The sequence below is a fragment of the Desmodus rotundus genome, chromosome 5 (genome assembly GCF_022682495.2).
Source record: "Desmodus rotundus isolate HL8 chromosome 5, HLdesRot8A.1, whole genome shotgun sequence".
In the NCBI taxonomy this organism is placed as follows: Eukaryota; Metazoa; Chordata; class Mammalia; order Chiroptera; family Phyllostomidae; genus Desmodus; species Desmodus rotundus.
The window spans coordinates 53856030-53876089 of NC_071391.1; positions in this window are offsets into that span (position 1 = coordinate 53856030).

A 20060-nucleotide genomic window follows, 5' to 3' on the forward strand; every position below is an offset into this window, starting at 1 on the left:
GCAGTAGTTATAAGAAGAGTAAAACTGCACCCAAGATGCCATTTATAATGATAAAGTTTAAATTAAGGTAAAGCTTTACCTCACCTGAGTGAATTAAGAGCCACATTTTCAAAACAATTTTGAGTTCAGGCAAATACAGTGCAAGCAGTCCAGAAATGGCTAACCCGAGAGGGCGAGGTGTCTTTGAACCATGCCATTCAAGGAGCAGTTGGAAGCTCTGGGTTCATTTAGCTGGAATAAAAACCTTGGGGTTCATGAGAGTTGCTTGTTTTTTTCAGATCCTAGAGGAAGCAGGAAAAGCAGGAGTAATGGGGGAAGGTTATATATATTCTTTTTTACTTTTTTAATTAAATTTATTGGGGTGGTATTGGTAAACAAAATTATATAGGTTTCAAATGTGCAATTCTACGATGCATCATCTGTGTACTGCATGGTGTGTCCACCACCCAAAGTCCAATCTTCTTCTATCATGTATTTGACCCCCTAGCCCCTTTCTACCTTCTGCCCCCCTTCCCTCTGATAACCACCAAACTGTTGTCTGGGTCTGTAGGTTTTTGTCTTTCTACTTTGTTCATTTGTCACTTTTAGTTTTCTATCCCACATGTGAGTGAAATCATATGGTTCTGTCTTGATTTCTATCTGACTTATTTTGCTTAGCATGATATTCTCAAGATCTACCCATGTTGTTGCAAATGGAAGTACTCCATCTTTTCTTATGGCTGAGTAGCATTTCACTGTATACATGTACCACATTTCTAGCCAATCACCTAACGAAGGACACTTTGGTTGTTTCCATGTCTCAGCCACCATGAATAATGCTGCAATAGGGGTGCATATATCTTTGAGAATAAGAGTTTAAAATTTTTTCAGGTAGATACCCAGAAGATGGGTTGCTGAATCATATGTAACTCTACTTTTAATTTTTTGAGGATTCTTCATGCTAGTCTCCTATTGGCTGTACCAGTCTACATTCCCACCAGCAGTGAATGAGAGTTTCTTTTTTCCGCAACCTCTTTAACACTTGTTAGTACTTGTCGTGCTGATAATAGCCATTCTAACAGGTGTGAGGTGGTATCTTATTGGAGTTTTGACTTGTATTCCCCTAATAGCTAGTGAAATTATGCATTTTTTCATATATGTTGTCCATTGGTATGTCTTCTTGGCAGAAGTGTCTTTTGATTCAGATTTCAAATTATTCTCAAATTGAATGAATTATCATAGTAGCTCTCGCTCAGCCCTCAGATGACTGCTGTATAGGGAAATAGTTTAGAGCAGAATCAGAATGGACTAGAGAATCTTTACAATCTTTGAGTTGCAAGGAACCTCAGAGATAATCTCATGAACACCACCCCTTTCTTGCTCTTGCACCTGATTAAAGCTCTAATTTGTTTTAACAAATATATTTGGAGGTGGGAGAAAGAAACGGTTCAAAAACTCAGGAACACTAAAATAAACTTGTCAGGTCCACCAAACTAAACTCTTATAGTCAAGATTCGCTGTCTTAAAACCTCTACATTACCCATTGCCTAGAACGGAGTCTAGTAGATATTGGTTGCAACAAATGGAGCTCATTTTACTGCTCTTTCAGGTTCTGCTTATATAAGCAATATTCTCCATGAAAGTGGAAAACCACACGCAAAATAATTGCAATAGATCATTTCTAAGTGGTTTTTTTTAACAGTATTGATCCATTTTAGCATTAGAAACCTCTGGTGCTGTTGGGCACAATGATCTTTCTTGAATCTGAATCCAGTGAACTGAAGCTTTCTTCCTCCTCATTGTTTTCTTTACTGACTAATCACACTAGGCCTAGGCAAAGACAGCAAATCCCCAGCTGGTTTCCCAGCCTCCAGTCATTCTAGGTTAACTCTATGAGATCATACTATGCCACGCTCCTATTTAAGAATCATCTTTAGCTCCTGACCTGTCTGCAGGTAAACCCAGTCTCAGCACCACGAAGACTTCTCAGAGCAATGAACGTTTGCTACTTGGATTACTTTTGTCACAGTCTTTACCTTCAGTTTGTCTTTCTGTGAACTGCTTGTACTTTAAGACGCAGGTTGTATGTCCTGATGCTCCACACACTGCCCTAACTTTCCTCTCAAAGGTAGAATTTATATCTCCCTCCAGTATTTCCCTATGGAATTTTTACATTTTCTTTCTTTAAATTTTGAACTCTGTGGTTTATCTTTGTGTTTTACTGAGTGCTTGGAACATACAGATAATCAATCTATGTATGTTTATTGACTAATAAATATTTGAAAGTTTGAAATAAACCAACATAGTCACCAAAAATGAAAGCTAAGAATAATGTAATTCTCCCCCACCTCCTTCCAACAATGTGCAGCCAGAGCTAGAAACACTTACAGTGGTTTTTTACTGCTGCATGGTGATTCATTTAAAATTGCATTTTTAAAAAGCCTACACATTTCTTTCTTTTCATATTCTAGGTGAGAATAAAGCATAAAACACATATTTCAGAGCTGTTATTACAGTGACACAGAAGCTAAACAAAACACATAAAAATGCTAGTTGGAAACAGTAGAGGTTTTGTAGTTATTTTGTATTTTAATTTCAGCTCTCCATATACCCAAGTTGATTTCTAATAAATTTGTAAATACTACTGCTGCTGTTTCTACCCACTATTGAATATTACTACCACTATTGCATATTTTAAGTAGCATGGAAATAATAATAAGGCATGGTGAACCATCATAGAAAATATAGTAAATATATTCAAGGCTCTACTAAAGTATTTTTTTCTTTTCCCAAAACTGTTTCATTTTTCTCAGACACCCAGTGTTAGTGTCAGTCGAGTAGATGACCAAATAGCCTCCATTTTGCATGCCCTTTCTTTGTTTTCTTTCTTCAAATCTATGGACAACTCATATGCTACCATTGCCATCAGTGAGAGCATCCTTCAACCCCAGTCAGTAATCACGAGTTTATTGGCATTCAGACCAGTTGCACCAATGAAATAAAAATTACTGTTAAAATTACAAAGCACAAGAAATAGAATGAAAGATAGAGTAGGGAATGAGAATATAAAGGGGAAGCCAGCATAAAGACTGAGGCCTTAATACAAAAAAACAGAGATCATGTTGCTATCAAACAAATAGAAGCATAAATTCTGCCCTCACCTTTCATTTAATATTCCAAAATGTAGTTCTCATATAACAATGTTATTTGCCCTAGAAATCTTTTCCAATTGATCACATTCTATCATGGGACTCCCCCCACTCAGTTTTTATATTACTTACTCCTTTCCTTAAGAAACTTCTAGGGAACCCTGGTTGGTGTGGCTCAGTGGATTGAGTGCAGGCCTGTGAACCAAAAGGTCACCAGTTTGATTCCCAGGCAGGGAACATGTGGGGGTTGCAGGCCAGGTCCCCAGTTGAGGGCATGTGAGAGGTAAGCAATAGATGTACCTCTCACACATTGATGTTTCTCTCCCTCTCTTTCTACCTTCCTTCCCCTCTCTCTAAAAATCAATAAATAAAATGTTTAGGAAAGAAAGAAAAAAACATCCAGGAAAGTCAATCACCTTTACTCTGTTCCCATTGTGCTCTCAGGCAGGTTCAAATATCATCCTCCTTCTGAATGGGAGTGTTATGGGTTGAACTCTGTCTCCAACCCCCAAAAGTCCAAGTGCTCAGTACTTCAGAATGTATTTGGAGATAGGGTCTTTGAAAAGTGAATTAAGGTTTAAGGAGGTCATTGGGGTAGAACCTTTCCCAGTTTGCCTGGCATCCTCATAAGAAGAAAGTAGGACACAGATAAACACAGAAGAGTGACCTTGTGAAGACAGAGGGGAGAAGATCACCATCTATAAGCCAAGGAGAGAGGCCTTAGAGGAAGCCCATTCTGATCAGACTTCTAGTATTCAGAATTGTGAGAAAATAAATTTATGTCATTTAAGCCACTCAATCTATGGTACTTTATCATGGTAGCCATAGAAAACTAATATAGGTATAAATACATTTTATTTTTAGTAATAAAACACCTTTTAAAAATTGTTATTGTGATCAGTTTTGGCTAATTTGAGCTGGTTCTTTCTTACTACAATTGTCATGATTTCACAACTTCTACCTCTTTTTGAAAATTTTGAAAATGTGTTATTCATAAGTTGTTGGGTGCAATGTAAGAACAATCAGCAAATGTCAAGGACCTGCTTAGAACAGAGAAAGTGCAAAGCAAAGAGACAATATAAGTACTTTCTGTTAGGGTCATATTTAGAAGAGGAGGGGGAAAATAGCAATACATCATAAGGTTAAATTTATAATATGGTTTCTGTTCTGCTTTTGAGAATTTGCAATATGGAAGGGAAATGGGAACATAGAATGCTCAATTTTACACAACCAATACCCTCCCAAATTTATTATTATATAGTAGAAATGGAGTGGTTTAGAAAAATCATATGACCTTGCTTTAAAATGAGAAAAGAGGAAAAAGAAAAGAGAGAATTAAAGAAGGAATGGGGGTATGTATTAAGAGGGAAAGAATATGTCTCCATGTTCATATAAGAAAATTCTAAAATTAGCAGAAAATTCAAACAATTCACAATATCTTCAGACTGCCTTCCTTTAATGCCATTTTGATATGGATCCCTGAATAAATTGAATTTTATGTCAGTTTTCATTTGTCAAAATACTTCTTATTCAGTAACAAGGTATTGTTTACATGGCTTCTCCTCTATGAAGTGTTCATGAATATATCAGAAATGACCTGTCTCATCCTTCCCTTTTCCACAGTACTTTGGACATACCTATCCTAGGATCTCCTCAACTACATTACAATTACTGATTTACGTGGCTTTTCCTTCCATTAAGCAGTTAGCCTAAGGGTACAACTTTAAGTCTGAAATAATAATTGAGCAAATAAATGACTAGAATGACAAGTAAGGAATACAGAAAGCAGATATCTTCTAAGCTCAGGGAAGAGGAAAAGATAATTCTTAGACACTTTTTGAGCACAGTGCATTTGCGCTGAAGTTTGAAATAATATGAGTAGATTGAGTGACATTTTGGGCACTCATTCTTTCAACAGATATTCAATGGGGACCTATTATGTTGGTTAACCATGAGATCATTTGGAAGTGCAATTATAAAAGGCTAGTAAGAAAATTTAAAAAATAGAAAAAATACCAGGAAAATACATAAAAATGAATGTAAGAAATATTTTATTATCATCATTGCTTTTAGTAAATACTTACTACTTCATTGTTTTTACCTTATGCTTCCAAGACTGGAAAGTATTAAATCAACGCCAAACCCGGCACTTCACTAAATGCAGTGGAAGCTGTACAGAGTTGAGATTTGAATTAAGATATTTAAGACCCTCAATACTATTACATGGATGTCTTTTAAGGGTTTCTTTTTAAAAACCAAAGTTATTCATGGACACATTAAAAATTCATGATATGTGCATGTTCATCTATAAATATTTTATGGCTTATTAGAAAACATGATTATAATGAACCTTAGGTTAATAAATTTTCTAGGAAAATATCATATTATCATTGCAGCTCTGGTTTTACATTATGCATATTCCATTATATTAAAATAAAGAAAATGCTGGTTTAAGTACAGTTTTTAAGTGCACACCTTATTTATTTTGTTTTATTTTTATTGTTTTGACTACTACAGATATTTCATTTCTCCCCTCCACCCTTTGCTCACCTCCCACCACCCTCATCCCCCTTCCCTCTGGCCATTACCACACTGTTGTCTTTGTCTATGGGAAATACATATATGGTCTTTGGCTAATCCCTTTACCTTATTTCATCTAGGCCCCCCTTCACCCTCTCCTCTGACAGCTGTCAGTCTGTTCCATGTATCCATGCCTCTGTTTCTATTTTATTTGTCAGTTTATTTTGCTCATTTATAAGTAAGATCATATGGTAGTTGTCTTTCACTGACTGGTTTATTTAACTTAACATAGTAATCTCCAGGTCTATCTATGCTGTCACAAAAGGTAAGGTTTCCTTGTTTTCTTTTTATGGCTGGGTAGTATTCCATCATGTAAATGGACCACAGCTTTTTTATGCACTCATCTGCCGATGGGCACTTGGGCTGTTTCCAGACCTTGGCTATTGTAAATAGTGCTGCTCTGAACATTGGTGTGCATATTTTCTTTCAAACTGGTATTTCGGGATTCTTAGAATGTATACCCATAAGTGGGATCACTGGATCAAAAGGCAGTTCCATCTTCAATTTTTTGAGGAAACTCCATACCGTTTTTTACATTGGCTGCAGCAGTCTGCATTCCCACCAACAGCGCACTAGGGTCCCTTTTCTCCACATCCTTGCCAGCACTTGTTTGCTCATTTGGCTATGGTAGCCATTTTGGCAGGTGTGTCTTTTTAAGGAGAGCACAGACCAAAAGTGGCTCTTACATAGCCTCTCTAAGTACATACTATTATCTGCATTTTACAGTTGGAGAAACTCAGACAGAATTTTGGTGACTTTCCCAAATTCATAGAGCATATCACTATTGCATCTGTCAAGATACAGTATCCTGACCTTGCCATCTATTCAATGACCTTAAAGTCATTCATCTTCTTTGACCCTTCCTACCTGCCAAATGAATGAATTATTCTAAAATCTAGTAGCAATGATCACTAAACCTTCTTAAAGTTGATTGTATGGTGTATTTATGTACTTAGTTATATATACCCAATTTTGTATTATAAAATAGTTTTAGGTATCTAAATTTATGGTGTGATGGTTATATTTTCATTTAAATTAAAATTAGGCCAAAAAATTCAGTCATAATATCAGAGCTCTGAAATAGAAAATACTTGGTGTAATGTACATGGTAAAAATTTAAATAATAATAATACCAAAAGTATTATATATTATATGTGTATTTTATATTATATATATATGTATCACCACAATAATATTTTGGGGCTCTTCTTATAGTAAATATGTACATTTGTGAATATTCACAAACATATATAAGAAACAAAATAGTAACTATGAGTATGTTTTTATTTCATTTTTATTAGTTATTATTTAGAACAAAATAATGACTTTATCTTGCATCTACATAAGATATTATAGTTTTAAAATTGCTTTCACATATCTGTTTTTCTTGATCTGACATCTTGATTCCAGTTTAACAAAATATTTTTTGTCTTACCGTGATTTATAGCAAGACAAAGCTCAGTGAGTATAAATAAATACAACAGCATATAAATACATTGTTTTCAATGACCTTTTCTTCATGCATCTGTGCTGCTTTAGATTAATGCAGAAAATTAGAATTAATGTGGAAATTATTTTTTCAGAAATTATGTGAAGCTCCTCTGTTGTGTCTTTCTACTTGTGTCAGTACAATAGTGTCCGAAATTATAAAATGTATGTGCTTCTTTCCACAGTGAATATAAACTCGGCACAGAATGCAAATGGTAGGTCATAGAATGCTACACTAAAACAGGAGAAAGCAAAGCTCTCTGTAAAAGCTCCTTAACTAAACCTTGAGGGGTCAGCAGAAAAGGCACCGGGACATACAGACACAGGTAAATATATGCTTACTAAGTTCAAGTGAGGGTTAACATTTAAATAATTAGGGTCAAAGAGATTCCAAATCTTAGATCAGGTGTGGTTCCCTGGTGTCTTCCTTGTCCTTCGTGGAGACTCATCCTAGGTAAGGTCAGAAGCTAGAGCTGCCAAAGCAGAATCAATTTGGTTCAAGTAGGAGGGGCAGTAACTCTCCTTCTTCTGGAACCTTTCAACCTTGTCATTCAAAAAGGCCACATTTGAGATATCTTAACCATTGAGCCTACATTTTTTTAAATTTTATTTCTTTTTAGAGAGGGGAAGGGAGGGAGAAAGAGAAGCAGAGAAATATCAATGTGTGGTTGCCTCTCATGCACCCCCCACTGGGGACTTGGCTCGCAACCCAGGCATGTGCACTAGACTGGGAATCAAGCCAGCCACCCTTTGGTTCACAGGCCAGCACTCAATCCACTGAGCCACACCAGCCACAGTCCATTGAGCCTACATTTTAGCTGCCATATTCCTCAAATCTAAAGCCCAAGTTGTGGGGATCATTAATTAGGTCAAAAGATTTCTGATCCAAGGATTACAGATGCTTCAAATTCTTACTAAATTTCATCCCAATTTTCAGCCATCTCTCTAGGTCATAAAGCAGGAAGTAAGGTAACTGGGGAGGAGCACCCTTTTTATCTCAGACCCAAAGGCTTTTCTATGACAACTACAATGAGAAGCAATGGTATACGCCACATTACACAATGATGCAAATCATATGTCTGTCTTCCTGACATAATAAAGACACAATCTCTTTTCTTCATTGTTATCATGGCACATGTCCCGTTTTCACCCTTATCCAAGTCAACAGTAGGTAATAGTAAAACTTATACTAAAATAATAATAAGGACAATGAATGACAGCAATAACTAACACTTATTTGGCATTTATTACATACCAGCTATTGTTCTAAGAAGTGTGTGTGTATATTCTTCCCAATTACTCTATGTGACAGGTACTCAGGCACTCCATTTTATAAAGTGAGGTCAGGTAGGAACAGGAGGATACAGTAATGGCCAACGTGGCACAGCTAATTAAGTAACGCACCCAACGCGGAGCAGAGACTTAAACTCCGAACTCAGGCCATCTGCCTTCAGTCTAGGTCCTCTATATTGGCATAAATAATTCTTATTCATTCATTTTCTGTTCAATAATTTTTAATCATGCTGGGCAGTGTTCTGAACTGCACAAAAGAATCAGCTAATGCCAAGTCCTATGGGAGATACAAAGACCAAATTCCTGCACCCGCCTTCAAAGAGTTACCGTCGGATAAGTGCAAGGCCACTATCACAAATTATTTTTAAATAACACATGATTATAAGTAAGAGTCTACAATTAAATTGAGATTTAATAATTATTGGAATCAGTGGTTAATCAATCCAAAATAAGCATGTTTCTAGTGGTCACAATGCTCTTTAGAAAAGACAATGGACTTAGAGTGAGGAAGTAGGCCAGAACAGGAGCTGGATATTGCTTTACTTCCATCTCTTCTCTTCATTAAAAAAGTTACCAAGAGTTCATTAAGGCTAAAAGATTCATTAAAACTGATGAGACAACAACATACAATGAATACTATTCACCCTAACTCTAAAGTTTAAGCTCACTGTTTAGTTCAAGGAGGGCTGTGTGTGTAGTAAGTAAAGAACATTCATACTTTCAAAAATATTTAATTGAGTGTCACTCTGTGTCTAGCTGGGGTTACAACTCATCTCTGCATAAGGCGTTTCCAATACAGTTGAGGGACTTTGACAATAAACAAACAAAAATAAGTAATGAGAAATGTTGATAACTGCTTTGGAGAAAGAACAAAGTCTAAAAGATAAAGGGAATGTGTGTGTGTTCAGATGACAATTCTGAATAGAAAAGCCTCCATAAAAAAATGCATTCATTACTGAAAACATACAAAATGCAAAAATAGATAATAAAATAAAATTATTTATAATCTTACTAACAAGATGACCATCATATGCATTTTGGTGAGTGTCTTTTCTGATTTAAATATACATAAGATGATACTTTGCCTTTCATTTTTATAAAAATGAAAATTTTAATAAAATGCTTTTTCATCTTAAGTATCTTTCTGTCATTAACATATTCTTCTAGAACAGTGGTTCTTTAAGAGCAGCAAATAAAGAGCTTTTACCAAAATATCCTAGAGCCACATTTCTGGGAACAACCAGTATGTAATGAGCAAGATCTTGGTGGGCAGCCTTGGAAGGAGTTATATTTTGAAAAATACTCCTGACATAATAAGGAAAAAGACACAACCTCTTTTCTTCATTGTTACCATAGCATATACCCCATTTTTGCCTTTATCCAAGTCAACATTAGGTAATAATAAAAATTATTATAAAAACAACAATATAATAAGAATAATGAATGACAGCAACAACTAAACCTTATTTGGTGTTTATTACAAGCCTGCTATTGTTCTAAGATGTGTGTGTGTGTATTCTTCCCAATTACTCTATGTGATATGTATTAAGGTACTGCAATTTATAGGTGAGGTCAGTTAGGAGTAGGGGGATTAAGTAATGACAAGTAGATTCTAATATTCATCATATCACCAATCCTCTCATTCCTATTTTTTTGAAAAAGTGCTTATTTTATGTTTAGTTATTTCATTGAATGGATATGAACTACTTATTTTTCTATTGTTGTACATTCATTGTTTTCTGCAGTTTTCACTACATGAGCATTGTTAATATTTTTGAAACTTTTTAAAATATTAATAGTTATAAATAGTCTTAGTATGAGAATTAGAGGAAAAAGTCTGAAGAATTCTAAGCTTCTGATATTTCATTTTTCTTAATGTCTCTCACACCACAGTATCAGCTTTATTTTTAACCCTTTTGGATTAAACATTTTTTAAATCATGTCTTGGTATTTAATTTTACTTTCTTTGACTATTAAATATTTTTTCAAGTTTTTGACCCTCTGTATTTCTTCCATGAATGACTTATTTGTATACATGTTTTGGAAACTTTGCATAGTGTGTTTAGTGTTTTGACTTTTTTAGATTCTTCATCTACTAAAGATAACAATCTTGTCATACATGTAATCTAAAAAATTGTAAGAAAAATATATTAAGTTTCTCCACAATGCATTCAGGTAATGTGCATGCACTAAGTCTGTGCTAATTCTCTGCATTTTTAAAAGGCATTGCTAAAATTTAGGTATATGAAAATCAACAACATAATGATGGAATGTTCTGTTAGATAATGTTAGTTTCTTTATTTTCTTATCCTAACAAAAATATACTAACATAAACACCATATTAAAAATAAAATTATTTTTTAAAAAAGCTGGGGTTCCAATACTTATATCTGACAAAACAGATATTAGAACCAAGACTATAGTAAGAGAGAAAGAAAGACACTACATAATGATAAAGTGAACACTCCAACAAAACGATATAAACCTAGTAAACACATATGCACCAAACATAGAAGCACCTAAATAGGTAAAGCAAATCTTGATGAACAAAAAGGAAGTGACAGGAATACAGTCATAGTAGGAAATTTTAACACCTCACTGACATCAATAGATAAATCTTCCAGACAGAAGAAAATCAAAATGGCAACAATGGCCTTAAATGACACACTAGATCAGATGGATTTAATTGATATCTTCAGAGTATTTAGCACCAAAGCAGCAGAATATACATACTTTTCAAGTGCACATGGAGCATTTTCTAGGGTAGATCACATGTTATGACACGAAACAAGTCTCAATAAATATAGGAACATGGAAATCATATCAAGCATCTTTTTTGACTATAATGCTATGAAACTAGAAATCAATCACAAGAAGAAAACTGAAAAAAACACACAAAGACATGGAGCCAAATAACATGTTACCAAATAACGAATGTATTATTGATGAGATAAAAGATGAAATTGTAAGATATCTTAAAACAAGTGAAAATGAGAATACGACAACCCCATATCGGTGGGACACAGGGCAAGCAGTCCTAAGAGGGAAATTCATAGCATTACAGGCCTTTGTCAAAAAAAAAAAAAAGAAAGAAAGAAAGGAAGGAAGGAAGGAAAGGCTCAAATAAACAATCTAACATTACACATAAAGGAACTTGAAAAAGAATAACAAACAAAGCCCAAATGAGTAGAAGGAAGGAAATAATAATGATCAGAGTGGAAACAAACAAAATAGAATCTAAATAACAACAGTATAGAAGATAAATAAATCCAAGAGTTGGTTCTTTAAAAGGATAAACAGGATTAACAAACTTTTAAACAGACTTATCAGGAAAAAAAGAGAGATAACCCAAATAAATAATATCAGAAATGAAAGAGGAAAAGTAACAATTGTTACCAAAGAAATATGAAGGACTGTAAGAATATATTGTGAACAACAGCGTGCTGACAAATTGTACAATCTGGACTAAGTGGACACATTCCTAGAAACACACAATATTCCAAAAATAAGAAAGAATCAGAGAATCTGAATATATAGATTACACCTAGTGAAATTGAAGCAGCAAGCAAAAACACTCCCAACAAACAAACTTCTGCTCAAGATGGAGGCATAGGTAGGCACACTTCACCTCCTCACACAACCACACAGATAATTACAAGTGTATCTCAAAACCAATAACAACCAGAACTGTCAGAAAATTGAGCAAGTATGAAAATATATGCAAGTATGAAAATCAAGGACTTAAAGAAGCTACATTCATCCAGACAGGTTGTAGGAGTGGAGTTGCAGAAATCGGTAGAGCAACACAGAGATGTGGTGTGGCATGGAGAGGGGGCAGCGGCAGCAGTGGTAGAGCAGTTACACACTCATGTAGTGAGTGATCCCAGCTCTAGGCCAGACCAGCGCTAGGAAGATAAATCCCCGTAACTTCTGGCTGTAAAATCCAGTAGGGTTTGGGGCAGCAGAAGAAACTGCCAGATTGTCAGAAGAGTCCATTTAAAGGGCCCACAATGATTTAGAACATACGCAAACCCACCCAGTACGGGATTCACCACCAGGACAACAACTGGAAGGGTGCCAGCTGCATACGGAAAGTGGGTGAAGTGACTGAAAATGGTGCAAGTGCCAAGCAAACCTCCACAAGATAGGCAGTGGCACTGCCCCCTCCCTGAACCCTCCCCCCACACAGAACCACAAAACAGTGAAGCAGGTTGCCCCACCCTGGCAATTACCTAAGTCTTCACCCCCCACAATTTACAGGTAAGGCAGGGAGTCAAAGAATCTCCACCTAATACACAGACATAAACACGGGGGTCTTCCAAGTTGAGGAGACAAAGAAATATGACCCAAATGCAAGAATAGAAAAATAAAAACCAACATAAAGAACTAAAAAAAATGGAAATGGCCAACCTTTCACATTCAGAGTTCAAAACACAGGTGATCAGGATGTTCAAAGAACTCAGTGAGTACAGCAAAAACAGAAGAGAAGAAAGGAAGGATACACGGAGTGAAATAAAGAAAAATCTACAGGGAACCAAGAGTAGAGAGGATGAAGCTGAGACTCAAATCAATAATTTGGAACACAAGAAAGGAAAAAGCAGTCAATCAGAATAGCAGAAAGAAATAAGCATTAAAAAAACAAGGATCAGCTTAGTACTGCATTTTTTGGACTATAAGACACACCAGCCCTTAGGTGTACCTAGGTTTTAGAGGAGGAAAATAGGAAAAAAAAAAAAACCATTCTACCACTGCTCCCCACCCCACAGATAGCCAGGTAAGCTCCATTCAGACTATAAGACGCACCCCCATTTTCCTCCCAAATTGGGGGGGGTGTCTTATAGTCCGAAAAATACAGTAACCTCTGGGACAACTTTAAATGTACCTACATCTGAATTCTAGAGGTACCAGAAGTAGAAGAGGAAGAACAAGACATTGAAAATTTATTTGAAAAATAATGAAAGAAAACTTCCTTAATTTGGCAAAGGAAATAGACATACAAGTCCAGGAAGCACAGAGTGTCCCAAACAAGTTGACCCAAAGTGGACCACACCAAGACACATCATAATTAAAATGACAAAGGTTAAAGATAAAGAGAGAATATTAAAAGCAGCAAGAGAAAAGCAAAAGTTACCTACGAAGGAGTTCCTGTAAGACTATCAGCTATTTTCTCAAATGCAACTTTGTAGGCAACAAGGGACCAGCAAGAAGTATTCAAAGTGATGAAAAGCGAAATAGAATAGGCCATTGTTCACCATCTCATCACAGATCTCCTGTCATGTGTTAAAATGAATTGAAAAGACTCACTGAGTGCAGTTTGTTCTGAATGTATTAGCATTTGTATATGTGATAGTTACCTATCAATCTCTCTATGTAGGAAAGTAATGAGCAAATAAGTGAAGTTGTGCTTTTGATATTTAAAAAAAAAAAGTGATGAAAAGCAAGGACCTAGATCACTCAATCCAGCAAAGCTATCATTTAGAATGGAAGGGCAGATAAAGTGCTACCCAGACAAGGTAAAGCTACAGGAGTTCATCATCATTGCATGAAAAGTTAAAGGGACTTATTTGAGAAAAAGAAGCAGCTCAAAACTATGAATGTTAAAAGAGCAACAAATTCACAACTATCAATAACTAAATCCTACCCCTCTCCTACCACCCCCATCCCACAATCACCACACTGCTGTCCATGTCCATGAGTTCCAACTAAGCAAACAACCAGAACAGGAGCAGAATCATAGATATGGAGATCATTTGGGTCAGCTGGGAGGGGGAAGGGGAAAAATATGGGGAAAAGAGCAGGGATTAAGAACCATAATTGGTAGAAACAAAATAGACAAGGGGATGTCAAGAAAGCATAGGTAATGGAGAAGCAAAGAACTTATATGCAAGATCCACAGACGTGAACTAAGTGGGAGGATTGCTGGAGGGAAGGGGCATAATAGGTGCATAGGAGCAAGGGGAAAAAATTGGGATAACTGTAATAGCATAACCAATAAAATATTTTTTTAAAATCCCAGCAAACAAAAGCTCTGGACAAGATGACTTCACCCATGAATTTTACTAAACATTCAGAGGAGATTTAACACCTCTCCATCTCAGAAACTCCCAAGAAATTCAAGAAGAGAGAAGACTCCCAAGTTCACTTTATGAGGCTATACTTATCCTAATTCCAAAACCAGATAAAGACATTCAAAGGAAAGAAAATTATAGGCCAGTATCCCTGATGAACATAAATGTTAAAATGCTCAACCAAATATTAGCAAATCAAATGTATCAATACATGAAAATAATCATGCATCATGATCAAGTGGGATTTATTCCATGGATGCAAGGTTGGTACAATATCCATCATTCAATAAATGTGATACACCACATAAACAAAATGAAAGATAAAAAACACATAATCATATCAATAGATGCAGCACAAAAAATTGATAAAATCAAGCACCCATTTATAATAAAAACACTCAGAAAAGTGGGAATAGAGAGAACATACCTGAACGATATAATCACCTTTTATGAGAAACCCATAGCCATCAGACTCATGCAAAAAATGAAACTAGACAAGAAAAAAATCAAAATGGATTAACAACTTAAATGCTGGACTCAAAACCATAAAAATCCTAGAAGAAAACATAGGCATTAAAATCTTGAACATTTCTCATAGCAACATTTTTTTCTTACATATCTCCTCAGGCAAAGGAAACAAAAGAAAAAATATAAACAAATGAACTACATCAAACTAAAAAGTTTTTTCACAGCAAAAGAAACCATCAACAAAATGAAAATACAGCCCACTGAATGAGAGAACATACCACCAATATGTCTGATATGGAGTTAATATCCAAAATTTATAAAGAACTTTTAAAACTCAACACATCCCCCCCCAAACAATCCATTTAAAACCTGGGCAAAAGACCTGAATAGATACATTCCTAAAGAGGACATACACATGGCTAATAGAAATATGAAAAGATGTGGAGAAAGGGGAATGCTTTTGCATTGTTTGCTGGGAATACAGATTCATGAGCCACTGTGGAAAACATTATGGAGATATCTCAAAAAATTAAAAATGGAACAACCTTATGACCCAGAGATTCCACCCTGGGAATTTATCTGAAGAAACGCAGAACACTAATTCGAAACAATATATGCACCCTTAGGCTCAATACAGTGTTATTTACAATCACCAAGATTTGGGCAGCCCAAGTGTCTATCAGTGGATGAGTGGATAAAAGAGCTATGCTACATATACTAAATGGAATACTACTTGGCTATAAAATAGAAGAAAATTATATCCTTTCTGACAGCATGGATGGATCTGGAGAACATTATTCTAAATGAAATAAGCCAGTCAGAGAATGATAATTACATGATTTCACTCATATGTGGAATCTAATAAACAAACTGAATTAACAAGCAAAATAGAGAAAGACTCATAGATAGAGAGCAGGATGACAGCTCTGGGGTGAGGCTAGGGGGTTGGGGAGGGATCAAGGGGGGGAAAAAAGAGAGAAAGAACTCATGGACATGGACAGCAGCATAGTGATTGCAGGATGGGGGTGGTGGGAGAGGGGTGGGTGGACTGGGTAGAGGGCATGGGGGGGATAAATGGTAATGGAAAAAATACAAAAAATAAAAATAGAAACAATTAAAATAAACAAAATTATTTGATAGTATTACAGATTCAACTTTTCTCATTTTGTTTTTTTCATCTATTTCCAGGAATTTTGCATTTTGAAAAATTCTTACAATTAATTATATTTTGACATTTCTCAAAACCCAAGCAAATCCTTTGGATTGATCTATTCCTATTTGGGCTTCCAATATAGTTCCTAAAGTTCTCACTTAGAAAGGTAAAAATTAATAAAAATGATTAGAAGTTTTAAATAAAGTGGCCCTGGCCATGTGGCTCACTTGGTTGGAGTGTTGCCCATGCACCAAACGGTTGCTGGTTCAACTCCCGATCAGGGCACATACCTAGGTTGTGGGTTTGATCTCTGGTCAAGGCCCCTATGGGAGACAACCAATTGACGTTTCTCACTCACACTGATGTTCTCTCTCTTTGCCTCTCTGTCCCTCTGTCTCTCTCTTCCTTCCCCTCTCTCTAAGTATACCCTTGGGTGAGGATTAAAATTTTAAACAGAGAATGTGCAAGGACTTTCTTATAATTTTCTCTATTCCAAGAACCCTGTATGCTATATATTATTTATTCAGTCATTCATCTATTTATTAAGCAAATCTTTATTGAATACTCTGGAGCATACACTTCCCTCATCCTTTATCTCATAAATGGGGCTAACACAGGGTGGTTGTGAAAAGTATATGATTTAGTATAAAATGAGAAGCTCTTAAGATGGGATGCTTGGCTTTTGATAGGTTTCTTCACCAATTAGCAGAATCCCTCCTGCATTATGGCTTAGAAGCTTACAGTACATTTTCCTGGCTAGAATTACAATGAGCTTCCTAAAATGAATGCATTTAGAAAATAAAACAAAATGCCAAGATTCAACAATGCTCTTAGTCAAAGAAATGAATAAAAATATGCATATAACCCTATAAAAATATGTAAGTTCTGAAGTAAAATAAAAATGAAATTGGGTATACCTGAAACTTATAAAATATTGTGTGTCAATGATGATTTAAAGATGCATAGAAAACATGGAATTGATCTCTGAGTATATGCTGTGACAGTTCTTCAGGCTACTACAAACTGCAGGACACAGAATAGGGTTATTTTGGAGCAGATCTTTCTATTACACTATATGAATCACTACATATTGAAACCAAAGTTGCCTTTACCTACATGAGATAATCATGAATTGTTGAAATTTAGTTTTGTCTTTGTCTTGCTAAGGATTTAAAGTTTTAGAAAAGCCATCTTTAGTTTAAGTAAACAGTGGTGTCTTGCTCAGGACTCTATGTTCTGCAAGGCCACAGAAACTAAATGGCATTAGTCCAAAGGTGGAAACTACATGACTGTGCATAATACAAATTCATATTCAGAACTGTTTCTCCAGATGCAGAAAGTCGACTCCGTGGGTGTTAGGCTGGCATTGCTGCACTTGGTTCCTTGTCTCTCCTCAATGCTCGCAGTATCCTTGGAGATGGCACAAACCACATAATTTAGCTGCTTGACTTCAGAGCAGACCTATGTTACCAGGTGACAGCTAAATTTTGGTGCTCGTCCCGGTACTTCTCACCTACTCTGGTTGTTTCCATTTGCCATTCCCAGAGCCGTAACTTCCATGGACCTTTTCATTTTTCATGAGTCCTAAGTCCAACCTGTTCTTTCTCATCTGTCAAATGGGCTAGATTTTTTTCTACAGGAAACATAATTCTGTCAACATTTATTAAGACATAACATATATCAGGCACTGCACTTAGACATTGTGCTGGGTGGAAAAAAGGGAAATGTCATCCAGATCATGTATTATGCACAAGATATTAGACTTAGGGTTTCATGTAAGTCATTTTATTATCTAAAAATATCTGTTAAATTGAGCCAAGGACCAACTGTTCTGGTCTCCTGTTTCCCAATGCACCTATTTGTAAAATGAAACCACTTGTTTCACTCACATTCCCATTTATTCCTTTGAAGGTAATGTGTGGGAAATGATTTCCCTGACCTGCTGTGATCAGTTTTAACAAAGTGGCTTATGATTTGAACAATAGCAACAACTAAAACTGAAGAAGGAAGAAAGGAAAAAAAGAGGACAACAACCTTCGGAGAAATGTATAATGTGGCTGAGAGCATGAATCAATCTTCCAGGGTGCCTTACCCTGACTTTTAATAGCATGGCCTTGAGGAATTAAATAGTTATTAAACAACTATGTGCCAATCAATATTACCTATACATAAACGTCTCACTGAAACTTTATAATCAACCTATGTCCTAGGTAATATTCTTACTGTGTAGAAAGGGACACAAAGAATTATAGGAGAGTACTTAAGTTGCTTGTTTGCTAACCCAGAAACAGTAAGTATAGGCCTATGTCTACCAACTCCAGATCCAATATTCCGTAGTCTTTTTAATTGGAGCATTTGTCAACCTGAGCACTTAAGAGGCTCCAATATACCACAGGACAGCAGAAGCTAAGAAACACTGATAAATGGTAAGAAGAACCTTGGAGTATTATTAGAGGATACTCGAATAGGACTTTTCACAACTATAGGACTTTTCTTCTATTAATATGATTGGGAACAGTCTTATAATATTATATATATATATTTGTGTATAACACATACATATTATATATGTCATCATATATAGCAATATAATGTTAGGCAAATAATGTTCTTTGAGTCATTTCTTCATAAATTTTTTTGTCTTTCTCTTCTTCTTTCAAGAAAGTTTGAATTTGGGGTACCATTCCTAACTCTAATATTATAGTTTTAAGATCATGAGTAATTAATTCTATAGGAATAACAATAATTAGCCTGTTCTCCTTTTGTAGAACTTAATAGCTTACAATATGCTACCATATAAATCTTCTCTAGCTGGAGATCCTGGTATATATAATTTAACTTCATCATTCAGAATCTTTAGCTAAAGGAGACTTGAAAAATGAATGGTAAGTCATATAATAGTGGCTATTTTTTTTTTAATTTCTTTCAAAACCTTTGCATTTATCTTCTCTAAAATCTGGTACCTGCAGGCTGTTTGAAATTTGTGAAACACTCTATCACCTAAACCTACCATTTTTTTTCTTTGTTTTTATCAATGCAGAGCTTTTTCCAAGCTGTTAAACAAAGACAAAGTAAAGCTTCTAAGGGGAAAAATTACATATTTTTAAAGGCACTAAAAATCCAAACCATAAATATTGAATACTAAGAAACCTTTTTAGATCATTGATTCTGCAATCTTCCAAAGGTGAGGCAATAAATGAACCAACAGAATCAGTCACTCAAGAATAGAATGCCTATTAATATCAATTTGATATCTTTGCCCTGAGGACACAATTTGCTTTTGAGTGGATGTTGTGGTTGTTTTCACTGAAAGGTAAATAATCTCTCTTCTTTGGAAACATGCTTTTAACAAAGAAGAGTCCCTTCTATGGCTGAAATAATGTGCCTCCCCACACACCCACAGTTCCATGGCTAATAAAAAGGATTATCAGGCAAATGGAAATGTAGTTTACAGCTGCAATAACTCACACCATTACTTTTTACCTCAATAAGGAAATCAAGCATTTATGTCTGAAAACTACTTAAAAGCCAACTTTTCCAATTTGGTATTCCTCTGACAGCATACAATGAATATTTTGTCATAGCAAGTAACAAATTTTATTATAGCTTTAATGCTTAAAATTCCATCTGTTTCCATAAACTGAACATGAATACAGAGAAGCAGCCACTAATCTTAAAATGCACTAAAAAAAAGTCCTCCTAATAAAGGGCTTCTAAAGACATGTAAAAATATTCAAGACCTATTGATGGGAAGCTGTCTTTCTGACACTGGTTTCTACTCACTGATTGTTCAGAACCCACTCATGTTAGTCCTATAGATATATGTACAAGAAAGACACTATCATTTTATTTTTTCACACAGTAGTTTTTATTTATTTTTTA